The 16,903-nt window shown below is 47.6% G+C and overlaps 1 protein-coding gene across 17 annotated transcripts in view; it reads right to left on the bottom strand.

Annotated features, from left to right (window-relative positions):
• Positions 1-7,745: 7,745 nt before the first annotated feature.
• The window catches only part of MBNL3 (muscleblind like splicing regulator 3), a 98,916-nt gene continuing 89,758 nt past the window's right edge, over positions 7,746-16,903 (bottom strand). For 15 of the 17 annotated variants that reach the window (XR_013923859.1, XR_013923861.1, XR_013923862.1 and 12 more), the window contains one exon: positions 7,746-15,517. The gene's annotated coding sequence lies outside the window, so the exon portion shown is untranslated. The remainder of the gene's footprint in view (positions 15,518-16,903) is intronic. The other 2 variants (XR_013923860.1, XM_080365889.1) reach the window with 1 other exon arrangement.

Here is a 16,903-nt window from a genome sequence, read left to right as displayed (position 1 = left end):
GAGATGGCTGAGTGCCTTGCCTTGCTGGCACGACCTGGGTGCCTTGGTTTGGTGACATGGGGACATTTCTGCTGAAATACTGGTGCCTCATTCCTGGGGCAAGCCAGGTCATCCCTCCTGGTGGGGATGGGAGCACACACACATAAAGCAGGTTCTAGCAGTGCTCATGGCCCATGGGAGCTACATTTCCCAGGTGGCCAATGCCACCATCACCAACTGCTGCGGGGTGGCATATCCGCATGGCACAGCCCCGTTCCCCATGCCAATGGCACTCGCTTTCTCACCCATCACTTCTCTCCAGCCACAGCTGAGGATGTGTACACTCAGTAATGTCACTGCAGGGTCCACGTGCCAGGCACACATCCCCAGATGGCCACGCTGCACATGGCTCTCAGCAGGGTGGAGGCAGGTCATGGGCCGAGATGCTTCTGGAGGAGATCAACCTGAGGCTGGAGGGAAAGGCTTTCCAGGAAAGTGCATCGGCAGAGTTGCGAGCAATGGCCAGCCAGGCAGAGCTTCCCCTCAGGCTGCATTTGCAAAAAGCTAACAAAACGGTCTGCGAAGCAAGAACACAGCGAGCTCATTATGAGACACTTATCAGCCTTCCTGGCAAGGGAGGCCAACGGTGCAAAGCTGCGTGTCCTCCGTGCCAGAGCCTGTCAGCTCCCCTGTAAACTACACCTGGCCACTTGGAAGCAATCCAGGCACCAGTGAGGGTCTTCACAACACCCTGGAAAGCTGCAGCCTGAGTAACGTGTGGCATCTGTCAGCATCATCCAAGGGAGCTGAAGCAGTGGCCCTCAAAGGCTGGCTGCTCCAGGAGCCTGGCACGGCAGCCAAAGGGTTAAAGCACTTGGACAGGGAAGGTCCTTGGAGGAGAAAAGCACCAAAACTGCTTAATTAGAGTATTCAAATTGGATGGAGTTGCAAAGCAGTTAATTTCTCAACTTGAAAAAAAACAGAATTCATATTTGCCAGCCAAGATCAGAAGCAGCGGGGGCTGTCGACAGCCTCGCTGGGGCTCCCTGTGCTGGGTAGGACTCCAGAGGTCTCTGCCACAATTGCCTGCGGTCTTTAGCATTTTGTTCTGCAGTTTATGAACTTGCTCAAGTTCATTTTGTGGGTAAAAGCCAGTGATCCAAACTCCAGCTGTATCTCTGTCTTCAGTAGCACAGGGCTGCTGGCCGGTTTGGTATTGCAGAAAGGCACTTCGGTGTTTCAAATAATTTCCTAATTTGCACAGTCTGGAGAGGATCAAACCTGTGGCTGGTGAAAGCAAGCATGGCTCTGATGGGGCTGGTGCTCTTTCCCAGCCCCTGAGGCAGCCAGCCACCTCACTGTCCTTGCACGAATGGACAAACAAACAGAACCCAACACGAAGGGAGCTGCCACTCATGCCAAGGGTCCACTGCCTCATTCATCCATGGCCATGGGCATCTTGGCATCAGCAGCCTGAGTGAGCCCAGCCGTGCTGGTGCTGGGGAGAGGATGCTCTTGCCTATGCCTTGTGCCACGGCGTACCCGAGGCAGCTCCAGTGTGGGGGTGTGGACTCAGGATGCTGTGGGGAGAGTGCCGAGGCTCATCCCTGCGCTAGTCCTCATCCACGGGCTGGTAGCTCTCGTCACTCTGGTCCATCTGCCTCATTCTTCAGGCTCTTCTCATCTCCTGCTTTTTGCTTTTCTAATCTTTCCCCAATATTTAATCCCATGCCAAATTCTTTCCCATCCTCTTAAAATTCTGCAAGTCTCTTAATTCTTTTTTTTTTCTTCTTTTTTAAGCTTGGCTGTGTAATTGCAAAGCGTCTTGAATCCCTCTGTGTTTGGTCTTCATACCTTGTGCCACCACTATGTTCCAATCACTTAAACATGAGGTTTTTGCATATTGTGCTTGTTGACGCAAATTCTTGCATGTTCCCTAGAAAGAAATTCATCCTTCATTATCCAGTGCTTTGCAGTGAATGAGAAGGGACGTCACAGCAGCAGCAGAGGCAGCAGCTGAGGGTCGCCACCCTGCGCCACATCTCAAAGCAATGATGATGTCTGAGCTGAGCTGGGGTTTCTTTCCTGGCAGTATCTTGTTGCTCTTCAACGGCTGTGAGTGAAAGGCTTTGACACCCTCCATCAGCGCCGCACCAGGCTGCGTGGCTCTGTGGGGTCCCCTGTTGCCCTCCCGCTGGCGAGGCGGCTGTCACCTCCCTGGCATCACCCACGAGTCTCAGCACAATGGGAAGAGGGAGAAAAAAAACATGTCCCCGTTCACAGAGACGTTGCGCACAGAGAACAGAGAAAATCAATCTCTGGCTGCTGAGCCTCTGACACTTTGTGTTGCTGAAAGGAATAATCAAGCCCAGCCCTGGGGAAGACAAAGATGGAAAGCAAAAAATAAAGCTTTCCTCATCAGGATGATTTCTATCTGGGGTTGGGGTCCTCCCCAGGGATTCCAGAGGTGGTTTTGGGAGAGGATGCGCTGGGGCTCTTATGCTCCTGGAGCTGATTCAGAGGCAGATTGTGAGAATCCTGCAAAATTTTGCTTTTCCTGCTCAGTCAGCAGGTCTAGAGGGAAAGGGAAGAGGGAGGGTGGCTGCCAGGGCTCCTGGCTGAGTCCTAGCCGTGGGGCTGCCATGTGCACTCACACTGGGCTTGCCCAGGGGACATGGCTTGAGCCACAATGTGTCTCCTGTCCTTGCAACAGCCACAGCCTGGTGCAATAGCCTGGCTTCCTCCTGGCCAGGTTGGGGTTAGGAGGTGAGGAGCAAAGAGCCGAAGTGCTGCTCGTGGGGCAGAGCAGGGAGAGAAGGCACTCGAAGGCTCCTTGCCCACCTGCTAATGTGAGCCAAGGGCTGAGCTTCGTCCTCCACAAAAGCGTGGGACGTTTGCCACAGATACCACCATCAGCAGCTCAAAATCTGCATCTAATACTCCATTGCCTCAATGATTACCGGATTAAAGGAAAAACCCCACGCTGAAAAGGGGAGTCCAGAGGCTCCACCTGCTGCCAGTAGCACACCTTGAGCTGGCCCAGCCCCAGCTTCAGCTTCTTGCAGCCCAGGGGACACACGTTTCACTGGGTGGTCCCCCTGCCCCATCCTTGCCAAGCTGTCTGACAGTGGTAGGCAGAGCTGTGGCAGGGGACCACTGCATCCCTAGGCTGGACCAGGGGAGCGGAGCTGTCACCCCACCCCAGCTGCTGGGAGGATGCTCCATCATTTGGTGTCCTACAGAAGATGCAGGTTGATGAGGCTGGAGGTGGGGAGAGGCAGAGGGAGAATCAAGGTGGGTCGGGCTTGAGCAGATCTCTCCCTGCTTCTGCCTGTGTGCTGCAGCCCTGTGCCAGGACCGGCCGGGCGGGCTGGCAGGCTGGCGGTGGGCGTTCGTGACTCATTATCCCTGATCACCATCCGATGACACATTTACTGCCAGCAGGACGGGCCCCCTGCCAGCACGGCAGCCCCAGAGCCTAACGGGAGGGCGGCTGGGCTCTGCCAGCGGCTGTGCTGATGCAGGCGGGCTGGGAGGTCACCGCCGGCACCCCTGGGACGCACAACCCCGTGGGCACCCCTGGCGGGGTCGGTAATGGGGGCAGACCATGTCCCCCTGCCCTGGCAGCAGGTGCCCCGGTGCTCGGGGTGGCTGCGGCGTGGGAGCCGTGCAGGCAGCGCAGGCAGAGGTGGGACCCGCTCAGGGCCAAGCGTGGCAGGTCACAGAGCCAGCCCAGCACCCTCACCTCCCACAGCACCCATCCTGCTCGCCCCAGCATCCTGGCTCGTGGCGCCAGGCCCACAACGATAAATGCCTTTAAAGCATTCTTTATTAAGTGAGAAATCTGACTCCGCTCCCCATGCCAAGCCCTAATGCAGTGCAGACCTAAATACAGCACTAATGCGAAAGCTTAAAGGATTTCCCATAATTGAGCAAAGCTGGCAGAGGGGCAAGAGCCTCATGGGGAAAACTGCAGCCCACCTCCCTCCCCCCAGCACAGGCCACCCTCTGCCCAACCCTGCTGGTCCAAATCTGACCAGCGCCCCACCCTTGGGCTGCATGATGTGGGGAATCAAAAAGTCTTCCAAGGCCTCATCCTGCCCAGCCCAGAGCCCCAAGTTGCCCTCATTACCCTCTGCAACATCCCCTTGATTTACACAATAGCACAAGTAGCATCACCGCGTGTGAATTCCCACCTCCCCATGTCACCCCTGTCCTCCCACGGCAGGTGCTGCCGGGGCCCTGCCTGCCCCGAGCCCCCGCTGTGGGGCACCACAGGGCTGGGGGGAGCAGGACCAGGCACACACAGCTCCCAAAGCCCAGAGGATGCTCAGGAGTTGGGAGCACCCACTCCTCCCGCACACCCGAAGTCATCGGGTTGGGGTAGTTGCCAGCACCCTGCACCCCAACAGATACACGGACTTACCTTTGCACTACCCCCACCTCGGCACTGCTGCACACTGGCTCTGAGAACAGCGATGGCAGAACGAGAACGCCCCGTGCCTCCTTACCAGCACAGCAGTGTGACCCTCGGGCAGGATCACCCCCGCAGGGCCAGGTGGCCAGTGGCTTTGATCCAGGCTTGTGCTTCTGCAGGGGAAAACAAACAGTATTTTTCATCAACAGGAGTTTTGTGCAAGTTTTTCAAATTCATTGCGAGCCTCTGCGCTTTGGCACAGATGTGTGCACCCCCAAACACCACACAGTGCCCCTTGGCCTCCCCGGTGCGGTCACCAGGAGCTGCTCACCGGCGGGGCATCTGGGTGCTGCTGCACTGCAGATGTGGGGGCAAACCGGAGGGTTGGGGTGGCTGCAGGCTGAGCAGAGACACCAGCGTGGCCGTGGCTGCAAAGCCCTCTGCCAGTTGCCATGATGCGCAAGGGAGCTGCGGCAGAACCACCACCGTGGAGATCAGCTGAATTACAGTGGCATAAAGCATTAAAGCAGAAGCCCCATCGATTACAGGCTTCGAGCACGCGATGGCTGCAGAGGGCAGGAAGGCAGCAGCTCCCTTGGGAAGGTGCAGATAACATTTATGAGCAAATAATTTACATGCACCACGGAGCAAAGCAGAAACATCTCTACAAAACCCAGCTGCAGCTGCAAAAAGCTAAAAGCGTGCAGCAGCATCGTACCATGCCCGGCTGCGGCGATCCTTGATGCGGCAGCCGGTGCAGGTGTCGCAGTGCTGTCGCCTCAGGGCTGGATTTACACCTTCGGATCCAGGGCAAGGGCAGTGCGAACAGCCAGGGAGAGGACGGAGCACACAGCTGCTAAACAGACTGGCAGAGCCACCCTGGAAAAGACAAATTGAGAAGGAAAGGGCAAAGGTATTTGCAGCAAACATCTTCCAGGTGAGCCAAGCCTGGCTGGGACCCCATCAGAGCCAGCTTGCTGGGTGTCTGCTCCTCCAAGCCCATCCCCGTGGCCTTCAGACTGCAGCTCTTTCTGACCCCGGTGCAGGTCCCACTGCCCACAAACACCCCAGGGGTCTCCCAGGCCATTTACAGGGATCCTTTTTTGGGATGTGCTGCCATTTCGGAGAGGTACTTGAGGCAGGGTCCCACCTGGGCTGGAAGGGGCACATCGGTCCATCGTCTGCAGAAACAGCTGGGAGAAGGGAGGGTGCAGGCTGTCCTGTGCTCTGATGTGACCCCGCTGGGAAGGGTTAACTGGCTGCTGGTGTTGGAGAAGATACTTTAGATCCGCAGCTCATCAGCGATTAGCCAAACGTTTATCCATTCTCCTTTTTTTTCCCCATAATAAATAAATCAAAGTGATTTATTTATCCAGCACTGGGTCCAGGTTGAATAACGACTGGCTTTGGACCAGAGGCCCACCTGAATACGGAGAAAGCCTTGGAAAATAGATTCTTTCCCCCACCCTGTTTTCCAGTGAAGTGTCAACAGCCGAAGAGCTAAATGGAGATTTTTCATTAAACTTGGCTTCCCTGCACAAACGTGCCCCAGTGGAGGGGAAGGCAGATAGACTAGGTCCTGTAATATTAACAAATGACACATGCTGGAAATACAGGATCATGTATAGTTTGCTCAGATCCTTTAATCCAACTTCATCTATAAAGCGGTTTGCAGCAGCTCCTCCTGTGACTTTTCTGCAAACGGGTCCCAGGTAAAATCCCCCATCCCTGGCCCAAGGATGCTGCTTGGCCTTGAAACACAATTTGAAGTCTCTTGTTAATGGGCTACCCTTGAATTTTGGTGCTAGTGTGGGACTCCCACCCCTAACCCTCCCCATGGGGGATACTTCTGAGTGGAGCTGGTGCCTCCAAGCAGCCAAGGCTCAGCCCATCCCACAGCTCTGAGGAAAGCATCCCTTGCAAGCCCCCGTCCCCTTCCCGCAGAGAAAGCAAACCAGAGGAAAGCCGGCAATAGAAACTCATGAGTAATCACTCAGGAAGAATCTCATACTTCCACAACTATCACTACTTAGAAAAGTTTCAGTTCCCTGTCCTTTTTTGTTGTTGTTCTAGAAACAACTCAGACATTTAATTGTGCCATCAGGCGAGGCAGGAGTCATTTATAGAAAAATCTCTATGTGGCCTTGACACACAAATGGAGTCAATTAACCTGCAAGGAGAAGTCAGGGAAACAGGCTGATGAAAAAGTAATAGTTATATAATTTGTCCTGGGCTCGGTCTGTCTTTTCTCTAAGTCAACAGCTTGTTGATGGGGAGCGAAGGGCGACGGGGAGCAGCGCCTGCATAGCCTGCCCCGCCGCACCACTCCTGCCCCCACGCAGCTCTAGCAGACCCCTGTCCCCCGAGACGCTTATTTCCAAACTCTTTGTTTCCCACACCTCTACCCCCCTGCTCCGTCCCCGGTCAGATTCTCAGACTCCTCCGGCAGAACAGCCTGTGACCCCTCCCTGGCTGCGCTCCCCTCCCTTGTGCAGGCATCAAACCCCTCTTGCTGCACCACCGGGGCTCACCTATCACCTTGGTGTCCCGTGTCACAGCAGCCTGGGTACCGAGGCCGCCGCTCAGATGTTAGCGGAGACAAGTTACTCACATCTTCAGGGGTTTCCTGATGTCTTCTGCGGCCCACGAGATGAGCGATGCTGCTCCCCGGCTTGGTGCCTCCAGCGGGACCAAACACGTGTTGAGACCGGCAGGTAAAAGCCGAAGTTTTTAGGGAGCGAGTGGTGATCCCCAGCCAGTTTAAGGGTACCAGCCCCCCTTTGCAGCGATGCTGTTGGCACGCAGGTGGTGACCAAAGCAGCAACGCTGCTGAGCAATTTTCTTACCTCTAAATCTATGCAACATTTACGGAAGGGACAAAGAAACTCGGCAAGAAGCAATTTTCTCTTGCAGAAGTCTAGAGCAAGCTCAGCCGTGGTTGCTCCGGGCCGCGGCGAGAGGCATCCCCAGGCTGCGCTGGCCTGAGGTGGGAGCCTGGCAGCGCAGCCCGGGGATGAGCTGGGCACCTGGAGGAGCGCTGGGGAATCCAGGCTGCTGCCAAAGGGAGCTTACTGTTGTGTTACTGCACTGGGACGTTCAAAACGGTATCTGACACAAATGCTGAAAGAGAAAAATTAATACACACATCACTGTGCTACAAAAGCTGCAGGCCTTTGAATGAGAGTCAATTTATTCTTCGTGGTTATCTTCAAATGCACAGCTCTGATCTCCTCTCTAATCACATCACAGACAGGGTCAGAAAGGAAGCATGGAAAAATACAAACCGAGCATACCACATCACATGTGTCTCAGAAGGTCTAAGGCACAAGAGAAACCAAAAGGCAGCATCTGGAAAGTTTTACTTTTTATTTTTCTAAAATACAAATGTCTTTCTTGTGTTAGTAACTTTAATACGACAGGCCGAATGCATCCGATAAAAAGGAGGCACTGGCTACAAAATTCAAAATACTGAAGGTATTTTCTGGAAAGAAATTTATTCTGTTGTTCTACACTTTAGATATAACATTGAATCAAATTCATTAGTTATTATTTTTACATCAGAACCTTTGAAGTTTGGGACTAATAAACTGGAACTTGAAAAGTTTTTTAAAGTAAACTCCTATTAATGTGTAGATATGGATCCATAAAAAACATAACCAAGAATTTTATACACTTTATTAAAAGATCAAAAAATAAACAATAACAATATAGAAGTAACATACTAAAATGAGTAGCATTATGCACATTTCTAAAGCACGTACAAGCACTACAGCAATATAACGTGGCAAAAAGAAAAATAAATTCAAAGCGTACACCCTGTTGGTAGCAGTTGAGGGAATGAACTATCGTGTTATGGAACTGAAATACTGCATTAGCCTACGCCTGTCTGGATCCGATGGTGTTTTTATTTCTTACAATTCCACAGGGCTAACTGTAATCGTCTGTATATATTTTTCTAAACTATACCATTAAATTGATATCTAATGTTTCCCTTACTTTGTTTTACCAGAAATGCCTATGATAAGAAGAGTGTGCTTCAAAGATCTACTTTACACAGTACAGTATAAATGTTTTTATATATTTAAATTAAAATTTGACAATTTAGGAGAACATTCTCTCTTTTGATTTTAGTGATTGCCTAAAATACAATTCTCTATTTATAAAAAAAAATAGTGATTTGTTGTCAGGTGATACAATAAAAGTGTGGGGAGTCTCGGTTCATTTTCATGATTTAAAATAAAAATATAATTAAAGCAAAGCTAATTGGAAAGAAAAAAAATATCCCATAATCCAATCTAAGAATGGTCTTATCATCCCCTCATCTGCTAGGATACAAAAGCCATGGCAACAAAATCATTTGGCTTCCACCACTATCAAATAGCATCTGTGTACAGTAATAAAGAACTGGAACCTTGTAATTCGGTGTCAGGTAATTCTCTCTGTTGTGTGTTTGGAAAAATAACTTCATTTTATTTAATAGTTGTGTTATTTTTGCAATGTTTAAATATCTCATTTGAGAAGCATATAGAGTTATTTTTGATGATAGAGGATGTCAGTAAAGATCACTAGCAAAGATTTTAGCAGTGCTGTCATGATCGTGCTCATACCCCAACAAGAACAAGTGTGACCAGCTACGATTCAGTTCACATAGTGCAAAATATTTTTCTCTCATAATCCTAGAAATGAGAAAGAGCTTCATTACAGAAATAGATTGTGGCAAAGGGAAGCCTGAATAGCGCGGTGGCTAGAATTAGCTCATTATTTCATATTAAAATCTAGGCTATTGTAACACCCACGGAGAGAGGCAACATCTGGTTCCTCCCTGTTTTAAAGACACTGGGACCGCACGACGCTACGGCTCCGATTCAGTGAACCGCCCGCTGAAATAAACCCTGTGGTGCAAGGTGGGCTGGCCAGGCACTCGCTGGCACCCTGAGGAGTCTGAAACCTCCGGGATGCCAGCAGCGGTGGGCAAGGAGGAGCAGCTCCTGCGCTTGGCAGCGCAACCTCAGCCCCCCATCCTGGAACTGGCAGGGAAGGGGGACAGTGACACCGAGTGCCACCACCTGCTGGTTCTGCTCTGGGGTGCTCCACTCACCGCTCGAACCGGGACCAGCCTCACAGCAAAGCCAGCGACCTTTCTGAAGCAAATCTGGGGCTCTGGATTTGCAAAAAAAAAAAACCCAAAACAAAAAACCCCGAAACAAACCAAAACCAAAAAACTGTTCCAATCAAAAATAAATGGGTCAGCGGAGGCGCTTCAACTTCTCCAAAATCCACTCCCTGCCGTACTGCAAAGCCCCGGTGGCACCACCAACACCGTGGAAAGGGAACCAAGGGGCTGCTCAGCGGGCTGGGGGACCACGGCTGTGCTCTCCTTTGGTGGCAACTCAGTGGGGCTTCTGAGCCCCAGCCAGAAGCCCCAAGCTGGCCGCGCTGCCCCAGCCAGCCTCCACCTCCCTGCCCAACATCCATCGGCAGCTCTGCCACGTGGCTCTCTCGAACACACCCCACGGCTGTCCTACAGCAGAGGGAAGTGACCCACAACAACGCAAAACCACCTCTGCCCACCCGCTGCGCATCAGTCCCTTCTGCGTGGTGACCTTGCCCCAAAAGGGTAAAAACAAACAAAAAAAACCCCAAAAAACACCCCCCCCCCAAAAAAAATAGTAAGTTGCGACATTTCAGATTCCCTCTGGGATTTAAAACACTCGCTGCAACGACATCCACCTCTCACAGATAAACACTTCCAGCTGGAAATAGGATTAGGTGCTAGGAAAAATGTGTGTGCGGCGCCATGGACCTCAGCCCTAATAGGATTCACCGAGAACACAACCTATCAGAAACATGACCTAAGGTGTGTTTGAAAATGTAGGCTGATTAAAAAAGAAAAAAAAGCAATTCAAATCTTTGCTAGTGACCTTACTAATTAATTAAGCACTGTTTTCCATTTCTCTGTGCTGCAGGTTGGAGCTGACCTGTTATCAGTCTGCTGTATAATAAGCTATGGCAAACTACAAAGCTTTTACAACAGCAAAGCAACATCATGCTTTCAGATAAGTTTTATAGCAAAAAACTCCTCCTTTTCAAAGCCTTAGTAATACCTATCTCTTTTACAAACTTTTCCTGTATTATTACAGACTTTTTATATTCAAAATAAGTTCCAAGGATTTCTTTCGTGGACTATGTACATAAGTGCAAAAAAGGTGTGTCTCACACATTCGTACACTAACTGAATCAGTTTAACTGCAGCATATTTGTATCTTCAACACTGTTACGGGGTCATTCCACAATATTTTTTTTCTTATGTACAGTTTTTGCTAATATAAATTAGTATTAAAATAGTTATATGCTTAATTATTTAGCCCTGATCATAACGTAATCGCTTGAGTGCTTGATTTCTGGAAAAAAAAAAAAAAAGAAAAAAAGAAAAAAAGAAAATTGCAGGCAGAGCTACAGTACTGAAACGGATTAATTCTGAATTCCCACTGTGTGAATGAACGTGAAATGAAAGCAAGACCGGTCACTACGTCGTAAATACAGGCTGTCGTGTTTTCGAAGTGAAAATACTGTGGAATAACCCTTGCCACACAACAATTTCTACAAGCTATAAAACCTGACTCTAAATCCATGTGTTGTAAACTTCTTGACTGAAAAAGTGACCTTAAAGACACAAATTCAGCGTTCACATGGGACTTTGGGATTTTAAAAATATTCAATCATATCTTTATCTGACAGTATCGAACTGTACCTTTAACAAGCTCATACTGTTACACATCACTTTTAATTTACATGTGAAAATTTCACAAATAATGTATACAAAGGTAGCCATGTTGTAGTTTTGTTGCCATAGCAACAACAACTTAATATAATTAGTTAACAATGAATCTATCATTGTAGGAGTTACATACAAAGTTAATTTTGTTCTTAAACTGTAAACTATACAAACTAGTTATGGACTGTATTCTATACCTTACCATGCTTCAGTGTTGGTTTAGAATATAACTAAATGGGCTGAATACATGTATTAAAAATTTTAAACTTTCTCTAACTCTCCTTCAAAATTAAATTCATTAGTTACTAAAGATATCAAAAAAAGCAATAATGAAAACCTTAAAAACTAATGGTAGAGAAATGAAAATATATGACATGAATTAATGCGTTGTAGCCTAGTAACAATGTGTTGTAGTTCTATTTACATTTGGATTAGGCTATCAACTATTTTTGTTTTTTTTTTTTAAAGTTATTACAGTCTTTAACATACAGTATATACTCTAAGGCCTTCAACAGGCACATGGTAAAATCAGGTCAATATCAAACTAAATCCATTCAACAGGAATGGGAAATTAGATTTTCCTCATAAATTTCACCTTTTTCAATTTTCATGTCTGTGAAATGTACAAGGGATAAACGAAACGAGGACTCCAGTTTCTCAATCATGGTGTACCCGCGTGTCCTAGAGCTACTCTACCGCGCCAGCCGGCAGCCCGCCGGGTGGAGGAGCAGACATCTCGCCAGGCACACGCGTCTCCTCCTCCGGCCAGCTGCCCCCACGAGCCACATACCCATCTCCATCGCCGCCTCGTCGGTGGTGGCCCAGCTCCGGTGGGACGCCCGCCGCCACCGGCAGGACCCCCCGCGGGAACCCGGAGCGCCGGCGCGGCTGCGGTCGGTGGCCAGCCCGGCGGTGCCACCGTTCGGGAACACTCCGAGCGTGGTGGGAGACGGCAGGGACGGGTGGCAGGGAGGAAAAGCGCTTCGGAGTGCTCGGGAAGGGGGCTGGCGCGGGCTGGCCAGGGAGGTAACGGTTTCTAGAACATTGCGATGCAAAAATACACAGTCAAAAATCATCAGCTAGAAATCTCCAACTAAAAAACACGGCTGATTGTGAAATCATGTTCCAAATTACTAACAACACTGTATTTAACAAAAATAATCTTAATAGTTTTATGAATCCATTTTATTTTAAATCCCTCTTTTATTGTCTGCTTATGTTACAGTTTAGTAGTAGTACTTTTTATTGAAACTACTAACAACCTTTTTTCGTGAAAATGATCAATCTCAGCTTTCATTTTCCCTCTGCATGACCCGTTTTATCCAAGTTTCAGCATTTCTTGCATATTGTTTGCATAAGGCTGAGAGAAATGGACAAAGAGAAATAACTTTGGATAAATAAAAAATATAGGTTCATGGAAAGCGGGAAGCTTATAAAAATGTCACTAAAATTATATTGATTTAAACAAACTTACATACATCTCTTGTCAAATAAAGGATGATATTCATGCTTTTATGACATTTGTTTAGAGTCACTAACTAGCTTGGTGACTTTGTAATAGTCTATTTAGGAAATTTATAGTCTGGCGACTTTTTTTTTTTCTTTTCTTTCTTGAACAAAGAAAATTAGAGCAAGTCATTGCACAACTAGTTTAAATAGTGCTACCTCAAAATGGCATTTTTGCCGAGATTGTTTTGAATTTGGTGAAGTTTAGTGCTTCAAGCTTTTCTTTCCTTAAACTCATTTACAAATTAACTCTAAATTTGCCAGCAATATAAAAACTGTTGTGGCACCTAATAGAACTACCCTGAACATCCCTCATTGGACCTCTTTTAATAAAAAATAATCCTTAAACGCTTTTTTTTTTTTTCAGTGCTTTAAATGTGACATGAAAACAGCTGTATTCTAGGTTTACATTCTATGCACATCTATGCCAGATGTTTAAGTCGATAAATAAAATAGGAGGTTACATCAAAGTGTCAAGATATACAAAAATCCATTTAGCACTGAAAAAATTCCAACCTCCTTGAACTCATAAAGCCATACAAGCTTGAATGCATCCTTTCTGGCTTAAGAAGATCAGCTCTGTTCTTTGTTGAGGCACTGGCACAGGTTGTGCAAAACCCATTTTTGATACACAAATAATTTCAAACAGGAAGTACTCAAATCCACTTTTTCCACTAACAATGTTATGGTTTTGGGAAACAGAAACTCAGTGGTGAAAAGAACAGGTATGTGGTCGCCAATACAAATGAGAGTCACCGATTTCAGGCAACGCCGCCGCTTGTGAACGCTGATGGCTGGGGAACATCCACAGACACAAGCGACCGTCAAAACACTGGGGGTGGGTGGGTGTTTGTTCCCTTCCCTCAAGGTTTGATTCAAAGCCTGCTAAAATGAGATTCCTTCCGGCTCAAGGCCTTTTTGAGCTGGTCTCTTCAAAGGTTCTTGCTATGAATAATCTCCTCTGGGACGCACCGGCTGTGCCCTAGATGCCCCTCCATCACTTGTGGTCCGTGGATGTATACATCTGTCCAACTATCTGCGCTCACACTGGAGGAGAGGGGGCAAGGAAAGTCCCTAAGCAAGGCCAAGGAGCTTGGAAAAGAAAGGAAAACCTGGTTGTCAGAATTTGGCACCCTACAGGACCACTGCAAGCTTAGGGTGGCCGGCCCTCCGGACACTGGGAGCCGGCCTCTTGCTTGGTTTCAATAAAATTCTCTTTCTCCCTGTATGGAGTTTGCGGATTTACAGCAGCAAATCCACCTCTTCCACAGTGCCAATGATCCTGTAGAGCCACGACAGGGATGAATTTGGCTGTATCCTCAACCAAAATGCATTCTGCAGCCAGATTGTTCATCAACACAGCGTAACGACAGGCTGGGCTGTCCAGGGTGCACGGGCTGGAAATTGTTTTACTCGTGTGTATGAAAAGGAGGTATTGAGAACTAGCCCTTGTTTTGCAGCAAACATTGCTCTTGGTCAAGCAGAAGGTGCCAAAATAAATCCACTGACCTACAGGAGCTTCATTAAGATGAATGTTTATCTACAGTAGAAAGCTTATGCTGAGCTTTCTCCTGCGTTGTTACTGCTGTGTTTGCTTTAAAGGGCCAGAGATCATGGGGAAAAAAATCACCCACTTATGGAAAATGGTGATTAAATAATCGGTGCATGCTGACAAAATTTCAAGAAGAGCCACACAAGATTTCAGGCTGAAATGTTTCAGCATGCTTAGTGGAGACAAGCCCCCGGGCACGGTATTACCCAGCCTGGGTAACGGCTATGGGCCCACTCCAGCTAACGGTTGGCATTTGCTCCTCTGCAGTGCAATGAGTCTTTGCCCAACTGAGGCTGTCTCGCTTCACCACCTGTTTTTTTGTCGCTCTGACTGCACCATGAGAACAGCAAGAGAGATTGTGCGTCGTTTGCAGCTGGGAATGCACTTCAATGGACAACAGAACTGCAGAAATCCCTTGATGCTTACCACCATCTGAGCAAATTGTTCCTGTCCCCTTACTGAGCCTGGCCTTTTTTGTTAGGTTTTGTTGGGGTTTTTTCCCCAAAAAAGTTTCCAGAATCAGCTCATTGTATTGAAAGAAATACCCTGCACTGGACTAAATGACTGCTGTCCTTTCATATCACTTGTACTAAAAATTTGGAGGCTCTATCTGAAGGCAAATTTTAAATGATAAAAGGAGCATTTAACACAAGCAACTTTAGCTGACATTAACAGCAAATCCAGCAAAGGGCAGAACATTCCTGTGTCGTGTTTTTCAAGCACATAATTCCTGTTTCCCACAATAACATTTTTAGTAAAAAACAAAACCCCATAAAACCTACAGTATATGAAAACTTAAGACATAACAATAATGAAAAAATGGTATTGAGTATACTTGATAATGATGTACACTTTAAAACAAATCAATAGACTATGATGTAAACAAAACAGTAAGATAACACTTTAAAAACAAGACAAACATTTATCCATCGATAGTATACAGTAAACCAACAGTCCGCTGTGCAGATGCACTTATCAGGATGGTAGTCATAAAATGATTAAGTGTGTTAAAGTAATGTGTTATAAAAGTCTATTATAATTTTCTACTTGTATATTTCATATAACAGAGCGCTGTTTGTTAATTGTTTCTATAGTGCTTTTTTTTTTTTTTTTTGACATTCCCATTGATCAGTTTTTGGTTAACATGTAGGCTGCAACAGGCTTACTGTAGAGGTGGTAGAGAATGATAGAGGGAAGAGGGGTTATATACAGAAAGGCCATGCGCAGCTTCCCACCAAGAAGTCCTGGTGCTCCATAATTTTACTGTTCAGAATTTCAACATGGTCTGCTGCAGTGGAAAGAAAAAACAACAACAAAGAGTGAGAAGTCAGAGAGAGGTACATCTGTATTTTAATAAGCATCATTCTAATAAGATACATTTACATCCTCGCTGCGTTGCCCAAGAGGTTGCCATTAGTACGTTGCAGAGAGAAAACATTTTATTCCCTTAATTTTCTGACATAGGGTGAAATTGCTAAAAACACACTTGGCATCCTCTTTAATCTGCACTTGGGGCTTTCCATTTCCACTGCACTGCACACACATGGACAATTAGCCAAAGAGGGAGGTGGGTGAATAATAATCTTATTTTTGGAAAGGATGGCAGGTAGAGAGTGACTAAGGGGAAGGACAAAGAAGAATCCCTGAGCCCTGTTAGCTCCTGTTTCCTTTGGAGAAAGCCACAGATAGTCGCATTAAAATTGGATCCTAAGGAGCCATGAGCCAAAGCCAGAGACAAAACACAGAAAACATGTCCAGGGGCCCGTCTTCTAGGAGCAAATCGCCTCTCTTGGGAGGTACTCATGAAAGTCCTCTCCTGAAGGACCCCACACTTGCCTCCTGCAGAGCTAGGCTAGCCAGTCTGGCTACCAGGATCTCGCCAACCACAGAAGGAAACAAAAATATTTGTCAGAGCAGCGAGTGTTCCAGTTACCCAACTCCAAACCAGAACAGTTTTGGGAATTGCCCCTCAGCACGGCAGAGTGCCAACCAAGGTCACTGTCTGGCAAAACCCTTGAGCACATGCACCGTTTCCATATCCAGGTGGTAGCATGAAATGATGTGTCCTCAAGAGATTTGCTCACCTTAAGTTTAAGCACAGACACGGGGGGGTAACAACCCAGGAAGGGGATCAAAACACACGTGCTGCTACATGAGCACGGTTGCTTGGCGGGTCTTGCGAGCTCTGGGGATGCTGGTGGACATGGTCCTTTTCTACCAGCCTCTGAATGTGGTTTATGCCCCACAGCTGTGAGGTGTGAAGAGGACAAGTGCTTCTGGCAGAGCAATGGCTCACACACGTGCTCACGCTGCCCTTGTGAAGTACAGGCTCTCTGTCTGTCCCAGACCCAGGTTCTCTCCATGCCCAGCAGCCTGATCCCCAAGAAATCCCATCAAATTCAGGATGTTGACCCTGCTTTTAAGCAAAGGTTTTCCACAGCCCTTAACAGCATGGCCGATACTTTGTTCAGACTGTACCGTGCTCCCTCCTTACTAAAGAAATACTTGAGTAAAGAAATAACCATAGAAGTTCCTTGCCTAGCCTGAAATCACTGTTGTCAGTGCGAGTTTAAGCACACACACATGTAAAAGTTCAAAGAATTCAGAAAAAAGAGAAGTTTCCTGAAATAAATGCTGAAAAAAAATCTCAAAGAGTTTGAGAACGATGCTCTTC

Source organism: Falco punctatus (genome assembly GCF_963210335.1).
Source record: "Falco punctatus genome assembly, chromosome: 15".
Lineage (NCBI taxonomy): Eukaryota > Metazoa > Chordata > Aves > Falconiformes > Falconidae > Falco > Falco punctatus.
The sequence above is the reverse complement of the archived record's forward strand: the minus strand, read 5'-3'. Positions and strand labels throughout refer to the sequence as shown.